Source organism: Triticum aestivum, chromosome 2A (genome assembly GCF_018294505.1).
Source record: "Triticum aestivum cultivar Chinese Spring chromosome 2A, IWGSC CS RefSeq v2.1, whole genome shotgun sequence".
Classification (NCBI taxonomy): domain Eukaryota; kingdom Viridiplantae; phylum Streptophyta; class Magnoliopsida; order Poales; family Poaceae; genus Triticum; species Triticum aestivum.
Genome location: NC_057797.1, coordinates 351,848,449 through 351,860,675, shown reverse-complemented (window position 1 = coordinate 351,860,675; position 12,227 = coordinate 351,848,449). Strand labels below are relative to the sequence as shown.

Here is a 12,227-nt window from a genome sequence, read left to right as displayed (position 1 = left end):
GTTCATCCCGCTGACACCTCAGACCCACCAGCTATATCTTTACACGCAAGGAAGTGCCTCCTTATTATGCCCAAAAAATGAATAGTCCCCCTGCTAGCTGGGACCCACCATATTTGGAGGCTGACTAGTGGGCCTACTAAGTTGACGCGGACACATGATTTGTCAACTTAGTCAATATAAACAATTCTAGATGCAATGATCGTATTATGTCCATCCAACGGCCGTCGTGCTTCTTCAACCTCTCGTCTTCTTTCTCCAGCCGCCCAAACCATCGCCGGCCGTGCCACCTGCTCCTACGTCTTGTGGCCGGTTGTGCTACCGCGCAGGCCTCATCGCCCCACCATACTCCCATCGCTGGTTGGCCATCCTTGTCGTATTCGGGGCTCCGCAGACCGAAGATAGATTCGAAGTCTGGGGTGCTTGCAAAGAACTCAACTTCCCCAATCTGCCAACTCGTCGATCTCACGCCCTGGCTCGATGAACTGGAAGGAAATGGGACACAACAGTTTACCAGGTTCGGGCCACCTTATGATGTAAAACCCTACTCCTACTTTGTGGTGGATTAGCCTCGAGGTGGGCTGAGGATGAACTAGTACAATGGAAGAACAACCTCAGGAGGTGTGTTCTTGTGTTTGAGTGAACTGGTGAGGGTGTGGATGGACTGGATCCGAATCCATCTATATAGTGGTGGCTAGGCTATATTTATAGTGCCCTTGGTCCTCTTCCCAAAATGAAGGCGGGAAGGGATCCCACAACGGCCAAATTCGAAGGGAGACAACTAGTACATCATATCTTGACGAAAGGTGGTGTTCGCCTGCAAAGCCTCTGGTCGTGACGCAATGGTGGGCTCGGCGATGACCTCCGTCCTGTCATCCTGGCGGTGTTGGTCTTGTTGCATGGAAATGGCAACCTTTGGTTGATTCCTCGGGACTCCACGCCTGTGCTTGCCTCTTTAGCACCAAAGAGGAAACCTGCTGTACAGCGCTCGCTGGCGCCTGCCTGGCTTTGATCGTCATGGCTTGCATCATCCGAACCTCACAAGGTGAGGGCTCACATAGAAATCTCCGCTCCTCAGGAGCCAGCCTGAAGAGGCTACTCCGTTTAGAGGTCTTGATGATGTCCACCTCGCGAGGCTTGGCCCCTCATGAGGGTCGTGCGTTGTTGGTGTTGAAGATGGGCCGTACCAGGCCGCTGATCGAGCCACGCCATGGGCCGCAGGCAGGCAAGTCTGGGTAGCCTGGTTCCCAGAACACCGACAGTAGCCGTCGGGCGCAAGGCGCACTCGGACTTAGCTTCGAGGCGAAGCCAAATGGCAAGGGCGAAGCGCCGCGGGCCCCAATCGCCTGCACAGCCGGTCAATGCGTGGCGCTTGATGGGACGTGGGCGTCTCCGCTTCCCCACACTGCCTTGGCAACCGTTCGACTTGACTAGAGCCTGCTGCATGCAATAAGATCATCATTACTGGGGATCGTGGAGGCTGGTGGTTGGCCTCCCTCTGGGTATAAATGGGTAGAGGGGCGGAGCCCCCCTGCTTTCTTCTTGCTGCCCGCTCTGCCTTCTTCTTCCTTGTCTCCCCGTCTTTCTGAAGCTTCCATGGCGCCGATAAGGAGGTTTTCCGCGGCGGAGAAGGGAAAAGCTCCTTGGGAGGATCTCGCGCAACTTCCGCTAAAGAAAAGACTTGGCCGCCCCCGTGACGCCGGCGAGGGGCAAGAGCTGATGCGGCCTTGGTACAAGAGGCCTCCGCCTGGCTTCCCGATCCCTATGTACGGCCCCGCGCAAAGCCCTGGGCAGGGGGCAATGCCCAGTGCCGCGTGGGTCGGGGTCGCGGAGGACAGGCCGTGGCTGCACGGCCAGCCGGCTTGCAAACTCACGCCAAAGGCACATTGCGCGAGTTTGTGGTGTGGGCGGCAATGCGGCCGCGCACGTGGATCCGACTCCCGAGGTTCTTCGCTGAGGAGATACCGCCGAGGGGGCCCACCGAGTTGTGGTTGCAACATGCCGGGTGCTGTAGCCAAGCTACCGAAGTGGAGGTCGAGGTTGTCCCCCGGGAAATGTATTCATGACTCGAGGGTGGGGCGAGATCACCCACGCCTGCTGTCTAGAAGGGGCCCTTGCCATCCACTTCAAGTACAACGGAGCCTCCATGCTTTTCTTCAAGGTCTTCAGCAAAGATGGCCGTCGCCTAGAGTGCTGCCCCGAAAGAGGCGATCCACGCGGCACGGCCTCGGGTGATGCACTTGCCCTTGGCCTTGCCAGCAGCTTGAAAGTGCAACTATCCCTTGGTGGTTTTGGTAATTACTAACAACATATAGCTCATTGAACTAATACCATTTCAAGATGACTATTTTAGAAAGTTCAATGATTGGCATGGCATGGATTAGAAATGTGGACCCCTCAAAATGCTAAGGACACACATTGGCTCAAGCTCAAGACTCTTCATTTTCACTTTAGTGATCCAAGATCACATTGAGTCCATAGGAAAAGCCAATACTATTAAAAAGGGATGAGGTGTTGCTTAATGACTTACTTGCTCAAAATGCTTAGTGATATGCTCCAAAACCCTCACCCACTTCCTCATATCCACATATGTCCCAAACCAAAAGTCAAACTCGGTCCCACCAAAATGTTTTATCCGGCGCCACCGAGTTCACTTGACACAGCCACTGCCAGAAACACTAGTCATTTCTGTCTCACCAATAGGGATCTCGGTCTCACTGAGATGGGATTGCAAACTCTCTGTTTCCCTTCATAACGTTTCGGTCCAACCGAGATGAGCGATCAGTCCCACCGAGTTTGCAATGCAAACTCTCTGTTTCCCTTTCCTAATGTTTTGGTCTCACCAAAATGAGTGAATCGGTCCCACCGAGTTTGCCTGACCAACTCTCTGGTTAGCTTATTACCAAAATTGGTCCCACCGAGGTTGTGTAATCGGTCTCACCGAGATTACGTTATGCCCTAACCCTAATGCAATCGGCCCCACCGAGTTGACATGTCGGTCCCACCGAAAAGCCTAACATTCACATTTTTAACTGAATCGGTCTGACCGATTTTTCTGATTCGGTCCCAACAAGTTTGGTAAATTGTGTGTAACGGTTAGATTTTGTGTGGATCCTATATATACCCCTCCACCCTTCCTTCATTAGTAAGAAGAGCCACCAGAACGTGCCTAAACTACATCATTCATTTTCTGAGAGAGAACCACCTACTCATGTGTTGAGACCAAGATATTCCATTCCAACCATATGAATCTTGATCTCTAGCCTTCCCCAATTTGCTTTCCACTCAAATCATCTTTCCACCAAATCCAAATATGTGAGAGAGAGTTGAGTGTTGGGGAGACTATCATTTGAAGCACAAGAGCAAGGAGTTCATCATCAACACACCATCTATTACCTTTTGCAGAGTGGTGTCTCCTAGATTGGTTAGGTGTCACTTGGGAGCCTCCGTCGAGATTGTGGAGTTGAACCAAGGAGTTTGTACGAGAAGGAGATCGCCTACTTCGTGAAGATCTACCCTAGTGAGGCAACTCCCTCATGGGCGATGGCCATGGTGGGATAGACATGGTTGCTTCTTCGTGGACCCTTCGTGGGTGGTGCCCTCTGTGGACTCGCGCAACCGTTACCCTTCGTGGGTTGAAGTCTCCATCAACGTGGATGTATGATAGCACCACCTATCAGAACCACACCAAAAATCTCTGTGTCTACATTGCGTTTGCTCCCTCCAAACTCCTCCGTTTACCTTGATATGCAAATGTTTTACATTCCACTGCTATACTCTTAGACTTGCATGTGTTGGTTGATTGCTTGACTTGTGTTAAGTTTCTAAATTCTGCCAAGACTTAAAATTGGGAAAAGGCTAGATTTTTATTTGGTCAAGCAGTCTAATCACCATCCCTCTAGACATACTTTCGATCCTACAAGTGGCAACAGAGCTTTGTTCTCCATTTGCTTGATTTCCATAGCTTTGGTGATCATAGCCTTGGTTTCACAACCTAGGAGAGTATGGCGTCTAGAGAGGGAAATTACCACCCTAGAAGTCCTTACTTTGATGGTACTAATTTTGCTAGTTGGAAGCATAAGATGAAAATGCATATTCTTGGACATAACCCCGCCGTTTGGGCTATTGTTTGTATTGGCTTGCAAGGTGAATTCTTCGATGAGAGAGAACCGAACCATGAAGCTAGCGCGGAAGAGTTGAAGATGCTGCAATACAACGCTCAAGCTTGCGATATCATCTTCAACGTATTGTGCCCCGAAGAATTCAACAAGATCAGCCGTCTTGAGAATACAAAGGAAATTTGGGATACTTTGATTGATATGCACGAGGGTACAGACTCCATCAAGGAATCCAAATTGGACGTGCTTCAAAGTCAACTTGACAAGTTCAAAATGAAGGATGGTGAAGGTGTCGCCGAAATGGACTCTAGGCTTGCTCTCATCACAAATGAGATTGTCGGCTTCGGCTTAGGAAGTGAAGAGATGACCGATCGATAGATTCACCATCAAGAATATCCTAAGAGCCTTGGATGGAAAATGTGATACCGTGTGCACATTGTTCCAAATGATGCCCAACTACAAAGATCTAAAGCCAACGGAAGTCACTGGAAGAATTGTTGCTCATGAGATGTCACTCAAGGATAAGGAAGAGCTTCACAACAAGTCAAGTGGTGCTTACAAAGCCTCATGTGATGCTCATGTGATGCTCCTACATCATCAAGTGAGAAACAAGTCTTCAATGAAGAATTGAGCCTAATGGTGAAGAACTTCAACAAGTTCTACAAGAGTAGAAGCAAGGAAAGAAGTTCCAAGTCAAGGTCCTACAATGATAAAAGATCTTCTAGTCGTGAACGAAATTGCTACAATTTTGGAAGACCCGGACACTACTCAAATGAGTGTACAACCCCATACAAAAGAAGAGAAGATTCACCCAAAAGGAGAGGTAGAAGAGAAGAATCACCACCAAGAGAGAGAAGGAGTAGAGATGATCGTTATGAACGAAGAACATCACGGAGAAGCAAGGATTCGGAAAGGAAGGACAAGTCATCAAGGAGCTACACAAAACGAAGACATCAAGCTCATATTGGTGAATGGGTATCCGGCTTCGACTCCGACAATCACTCCGAGAGAAGTTATCACTCCGACTCCGAATATACTCAAGATGAAGGTATTGCCGGTCTAACACTTGTGTCAACCAAGTCGTACGACATATTTGACTCACCAAATGAAGAAATTGGAAGATGTTTCATGGCCAAAGGCCCAAAGGTATCACACCCCGAGTATGTTGATTTCAATTTTGATGAAGATGATTTGCTAGGTGATGATGATTTACTTGTTGACAACTCTAGTGATGAAAACTATGATGAACTTTGTCAGGACCCCGATGCCAAGTCACATTGATCTAGACGGTAACACCTTATATCACTTTGCGGCCTCACGCACGGTATCCCCACGGGTGTCGCCTTACCATGGCCCGGGACCGTTTGCGCCTTTTGGCTCACGTATATGATAGTGTCGCTAGCATCCATATGACAGAGAACCCGGGCCGACATGGCTAGTCGTGAACCCAAAGCGGCAAAGACCTATGGGGACAGGCATACATGAATCACATCGAGCATGTCGGTCAACAGCGTGTGAATTCGGGCTGTAGCACTAGGCTAACAGGACTCCGGGGAACCCGGGCTGTAGCAGGCTAGGCAGGACTCCGGAAGTCACCGCGTGACATTTCCCCGAAGGGATAGATATAGGGACGAAGTGAAACACATGCCGACCAGTCAAGTGTCCTGAGCAGTAGTGCTGGGCTAGCAGGACTCCAGTGAACCGGGCTGTAGCGGACTACTATGGCTCAAGGAGCACTAGACTACATTTCCCCATAAGAGAGGCTGCGAAGGATAAACAACTAGATTGTCGGATCCCACACATACCAAGCATTTCAATCATACACACAATATGCTCGATATGTGTAAATACAACATGGCATCACGACAAAACTCTACAACTCAAGTACTTTATTTAAAGGCTCCGGAGAGCCACACATAACATGTTCATACAGGTAGGGGTCAAAAGACCCGACACTCAAGTCATACAAGCATACAAGCACATGCGGAAGCAAATAAGTCTGAGTATAGACACTAGAAAGAAAGAAGGCTTGTCGAAGCCTGTTTATCTACATAGGGCCCCCCATGGCCAGAATCACCACCTGGGTAGCAAGTTACTCATCGATGTCGAGGTCTACGTAAAACCCATCGGAGGGGGCGGTGTTGTCGTCTGAAAACAGTAATTAAAGCAACATGAGTACAAAGGTACTCAGCAAGTCTTACAACATATCCTACTATACATGCTTATTCTCAAGAAGGTGGTGGAGTTATTGCAGCAAGCCAGCTTTGACTCTTGGCTAAGCTATCCTATGAGACACCACTGTAAAACAGTTTTCGCACACGAGTCCACTAATCACCAACACAATACTCCACCAGGGATCCTCGCTCGTCATCCTACGAGAGGTCCATCCTCGGTACTCACACTTATCTTGAGTCTTTTAGTAGTAACCATTAACTTGTCTATGAACTGTATAGGCAACCAAGTAGTCCTTTACCGCGGACGCGGCTATTCGAATAGATGATGTTAACCCTGCAGGGGTGTACTTCTTCATACACGCTCTCACCACTTATCGTCGTTTACACGACATGTACTCGTCAACCTTCAAGCGGAAGCCCAACGAGGGTGTCGGCCACGGCCTACCTAAACACTCAAGTCTCTAGTCTAGGTTTATCGCCTATCCAGGTTCCATCCGCAGGGAGTCCGGCCGAGGTTTCCACATACGGCCCCGAACGATGTGAACAGGGTTCCCGGGACACCAAACGGGTGACTCGATACACCGTGTCACGGTGTATCTACCGCATCATAGTCCACCCCTAGGGTCAGCGCTACGCACGGCTGCCAACACATAACCTACAAACACCAGAAACTAGTTGCAACTCCTGGACAGGGTACTAGGGTAATTAAGAAGCCGAGAGGGTCCATTGGTTTCGGGCCCAATGTATGGTAGTAACTGATTCTTGAATCACACATACAGATCTCAGTTCTTAGGGACGGCCTCAATGAAACAACCCACCATGTACTCCTACATGGCCTCTCATCGATACCTTTACCAAATCATGTTCAACACATCCCTCACATTACCGACGTAATCATTTCACTCTAGCCCATCACCCAGATGAACCAGACCTGACACAACTCTAAGCATAGCAGGCATAGCAAGGTAGGAAACACATACATGGCTCAATCAACTCCTACACATGCTAGTGGGTTTCATCTAGTTACTGTGGCAATGACAGGTCATGCAGAGGATAAGGGTTCAACTACCGCAGCACACAGCAGTTTGAAACATTGTTATCTTAATGCAGTAAATGAGAGCAGAAGCGAGAACATGGGATTTTATCGATATGATCAATTGGGATGCTTGCCTGATGGAGTAGTAGTAGGGTACTGCCCTTCAGTTGGATACTCGGAAATATCCTCGGAGGCAGAACCTACCACGAAAGACACCACACAACACAATCATCACATGGCAATATGCAACAATATGATGCATGCTATGACATGGCAATATGAGGTGTCCTGCCTAATACAATGTGAAACAAGTTGGTTTGGGTCCATTTGAATCAAAGATTCAAATGGAAGCTTATGTTCTTAAGCCTTATAAGTGTATTAGCTTGTTTCACCTAAACAGCAAGGTTAAAGTGTTTTGTCATGCATGAAACCATTACAGATGGAAAGATTGAATTTTTCTGATCAAATTTCAAATATAAATCTTTGCATTTGGAGTTACAGATTAAAAGTTATGAAATTTTGAAGTTTGTAATATTTTCTGAAATTTCCTGTATCTCTTCCTAATTTTTTTTAATAATAAAGCACGGATTGAGTCTTCGGGTTCACCGTCACGGCATTTTTATACAAAGGTCCTTATGCTTTTTTGAATTAACCCGCAGTCCGTTAAATAATATGGAAAAAATACCCATCCCCAATTCGTGCGGCCGCGCACCCCACCGATGGATCCGCCGCTCCCCCCCGCCGCCGGCACGCCATCCTCCGCCGCGCCGTCCTCCCCGCACCCTGGCCTGTATCCTCTCCGCCGCGCCCTCCTCCCCGCGTCGTCCGAGTCCTCCGGGCGCGGTTCGCCGAAGGCGAGGCCCAGGCCGATGCGCTCCTGGCCCGCGCCGGCCGGTTCGAGCGCACGCCGCCGACCGCGACCAGCTGCTCATCACGCTCCTCTCCGATGCGGGAAACGGCCGAGAGGAGGAGGACGCGCGGGAGGCGGGGCAGCGTCCGATCCGGCCGAGGCTTACGGCGACACGGACGCGGAGGCTCTGGTAGCTGTCGCTGCGCTCCCTCCGTTCACTACCTTCCCGTGAGCTTACTTCCACCCTAGCCTCTCCCCCTTTCCTCTTTGTTTTTTAACTGATTCCCAACTGCTTGATCAATCCCGCTCCTCTGCTCCTGCAGGATGGCTTTCTCTGTTCAATTGCTTAATTTGGTTGTCTTGTCTTACCTGAACTGCAAGGGAACCAACATACATGGCATGATGGATGGAGATCAGTAGATGTTTTTTTGTTCTGTTCACATGCTTTCTAATAGTTTCCATAGGATTATAGGCATGAGCTTTGAGCAATAGGCATAAATTTGTTGTAATCAATCAAAGGCAGTGAGAACGTTTACTGAAATCTTTAGAAGTGGGGATCCTCTGAATTGCTTTGATTGAACGTCCAACGAGGATCTCATCTTATAGTAACTCTGAAACATTGTATTGGTAGTTTTTATCTTTACACTTTTGCCTTCTGTACATACTGGATTGCATTGTTTAGGACACGACAAAGCGCTGCAAGCAGCTCATGAGAGTAGTTAGCAAACGCAAATCATTGTATATGTCACTTATGCTTCTCTTAATAGAAAATAGTACTATTTTGGAGAAGAGCATCTGGCTGACTTTCAATAAAACTCTTCAGGTTTTGTTTGGTGAGATTCTCTTCAGAAAACAAGATTTGTATTGGTGGTAGATCGACAGCAACTGACAACATCTTCGTCATCCGCGGTGGCAGTGCCATGCCATCCGTGCGGAATGCCTTCTGCGGCCGCGCCGCCACCACCGCCACCGCCATGCAGCCAATGATGTCAGCATGTGGTGAAAAAAGGGCCCAAGTGAAAGGTCGACCAAGCTGTAAAAATTCAGTGAGAGGAAATTTTGTGCTCACAGCTCACACCATGGCGTCCGTTGCCTCTGTTCTTACTTTATTATTTTGTTTTTCCCTTCGTCGATTTTTCACGTTGCCTGACAAGAACAAGAATTGCAAAGGAGAAGTGAAAAGAAAACACAGAACAAAGGATGAACGCCGGAGAGCACTACTATATAATTTTCCCCCAAAATATGATGGGCAGTGGTGTGCTTGTTTGCATTGATCGCATGGTGGCCGGCACTTCACCACACATCGTACGGCGACTGTTTTATCCATGAGGTGGAGGATAAGGTATTGACCTCTAAAATCACACTTCCATTTTCCTGTTTCCATCTGAAATATGGGTTACCAATATACTACTCTCACTTGGATTTGCACATGAAAGCAGTATAAATACTTGCACCGAACTGTACGATTTGTTGAGCCAAGTGTCGAGTCTGATATGGCATCTTTATGCTTTCAGAGAAGCGCATCTCTGAAATTCACAGTTCTGAACCTAAAGAGACACATCTAGAAAATGATTGCACGAGTGGTTCCAGTGTCATGTACATCAACATGGTAAGTATGTCTTCTTTTCTGATTCTAAGTTAGTTGTAAAAGTATTCCATTCTACTATTTGTTGACCAGAATTGGCTACCAGGTTGGAGATTTGGGATCGGATGCTGCGCCAAGAGCGAGGGACCGAGGTGCTGAACTAACAGCAGGGGGGAGGGTGATTCTTCAGGTACCAACATGGCTGTCGACTAGAGAATTTAGTTAACCGTTTGCTTTACTTGAAGCTCCAAATTGTAGTTATTTTATTCGTTCACTAATTTGGTATAATCTTAATCTAGGAGGACTATGATTGTATGATATGAGATCCTGACATTTAGCAATAATAAAAGTCTGACACTAAATGGTTCTTTTCGGAAGTACAGTTGTAAGATCTATGATTCTAGCTTCGACCTTTAACTGGACAGTACTAATTGGACATATAATTGATTATTTATGCACAACAAGATATTCTGTTTGTTTTAGTTTTTCAATCAGATTCATCTAGCCCTTTGTTGACTTTCTAATTGTTCCACCCTCTACCTCTGAAACTCAGAAATCAGAGAGAGGTCATTGTCATATTCCTATCTCTGACGAAAATTTGCTAGCGAGGAAGAGGACCAGAATGTTTTTTCTATTGTTGGGGATATACATAATACATATAGATAAATTTGGACCATTTATAACAGAGATTTCTTGCCAAAAATATTAACTCTGTCCAGCAGTGGGCACTGTCAAGGTAATAACAGGAATTTGCTGAACCTAATTGAAAGAAAGAGGGATGGTAATCCGATTGAGAACATTCTCTAACTAAAATAGACTTACGAACAATCAACAATATCAAATAGTTTCAAATTAACAAATGTTGTTTGATTAAAATACTGATTTAAGAATTTGGCGAATCTATAATTCTCTACATAATCACTTGGTGCATTGTTAGACCACTTGGGGACACTACCATCAATTTCTTGCATACTGCAATAATGCAAGTTTAAAAAGCCAGTTTCTTGTGTTTCTTATTATCTCTGTGTTCAGCTAACTGCCAAGAATCATATAAGGATGCATCTAATGAGGTAGATTTTGTTTATGCATTTTTTAAGTGTAGGGATGTTGTATCTGATTAACAAAACATTGTTCAACCTTCTACGAGTCCACCTAGGGAGCTGCACAAATTTGAAACAACTTCCAGAACATGCATCCAAGCATTTTGGTCTGCTACCAGTAAGTTGCCAGAGCAAGATAGCTGGGAGTCTGGGATGTCGAGTCGTCGAGCCGTCCAATGCCAAGTTCGCCAGCGGAAGGAGAACATCCGTCAAGGCGTCCGTCGCCTGAGGCGGCTACACCAGAGGTATGTCTCCTCTTGAAAGTTAATCGCCTGAGCTGTCCATCGCCTGAGCCGTCCATCGCCTGAGCCCCTGTTTCAGTTTATTTTTTCCGCTTTGCTGCTCAACAGGTCCGTGGGTTACTACTCCTTTGCTCTTGCTGGCGACCGGCCTCCAGTGTAGCACTTGCTTGAGATCTGATCTAGAACTGAATTGTGCCCTGCTTTGCTGTGGTCGTATGCTCTGTGTCCACCGATGAGTTTCAGATACAGATTAGGACCAAAATTGGAGTAGGTTCAGTCGCGCAAATGTTGTATCACTTTGTCATGGGTATTGTGCTGCTGAATTGCTTGTTGGACTGTTCAAACTAAAGTCGTCCAGTCAGTTTGCTACAATGTTCATTTGTTTACTTTGGAAGTTCTGTAGAATTTGGGCCTGATCACTTTTGAATTTGTCTGTGGTTTGAGATTAATCTTTCCGAGATGTTAGAGAGTGGGTCCAAGGATGGATCTGCCCATCAGTGTGCAGAGGATCTTCTAATTCCTGCAGCTAATCTTGATTCATGGATATTGTGTTTGCTCTGTGGCGCACTATGTTTCAGTTTATTTTTTCTGAAAAATTGGCGCTACTTCTCTGATTGCTCACAGTTTAAGTTTTGCTGATATACACTGGAGGCATTAAACCAACAACTTTCTCTGTTTTTTTATGCGTGCTACTACAAATACAAGCACACAGCTTACAAACACACGGCTTCCACTGGCTTGGCTAGCATTGTACGTCCACTTTGCGCTACAAGTCGCCTTTCTACGCTGTCCTAAAATCTCGTGTACAGACCGTGCTCCACCTGAGGTACGCCTGATCTCATGCCAAGCTAACTACGGTTGTGTCGTTTTGAAAAAGGCATGAACTTTCCTTTGTGCCTGCAACCATAGGTTCCATCATCATTACCTTGCGTGTATATGGACAGCTTGCACTCTTTAGGAATGATAGATGTGAAATTATTAGATCTTTGCATCAATTACAGGAACATCACAATGTAAGATATGCAAGTTTATCGAGAGGAATGTAAAGAAAAAAAAGCACATGTATGGTTTATTTGGCATCACCAGCTTTTGTGTTTTCAGTGTACATCTTAGCCTATGTAAACT

The 12,227-nt window shown here is 46.8% G+C and overlaps 1 long non-coding RNA gene across 5 annotated transcripts; it reads left to right on the top strand.

Moving 5' to 3' along the window:
• Positions 1-7,974: 7,974 nt before the first annotated feature.
• Positions 7,975-11,711, top strand: LOC123188647 (uncharacterized). 5 transcript variants are annotated; one of them, XR_006494989.1, is made up of 7 exons: positions 7,975-8,403; positions 8,499-9,008; positions 9,092-9,517; positions 9,690-9,784; positions 9,867-9,950; positions 10,858-11,105; positions 11,211-11,711. It is a non-coding gene; the product is annotated as an uncharacterized lncRNA (long non-coding RNA). The 5 variants fall into 5 exon arrangements; XR_006494987.1 differs by having other exon boundaries at positions 7,977-8,403; positions 8,999-9,008; XR_006494986.1 differs by having other exon boundaries at positions 8,499-9,517.
• Positions 11,712-12,227: the final 516 nt, after the last annotated feature.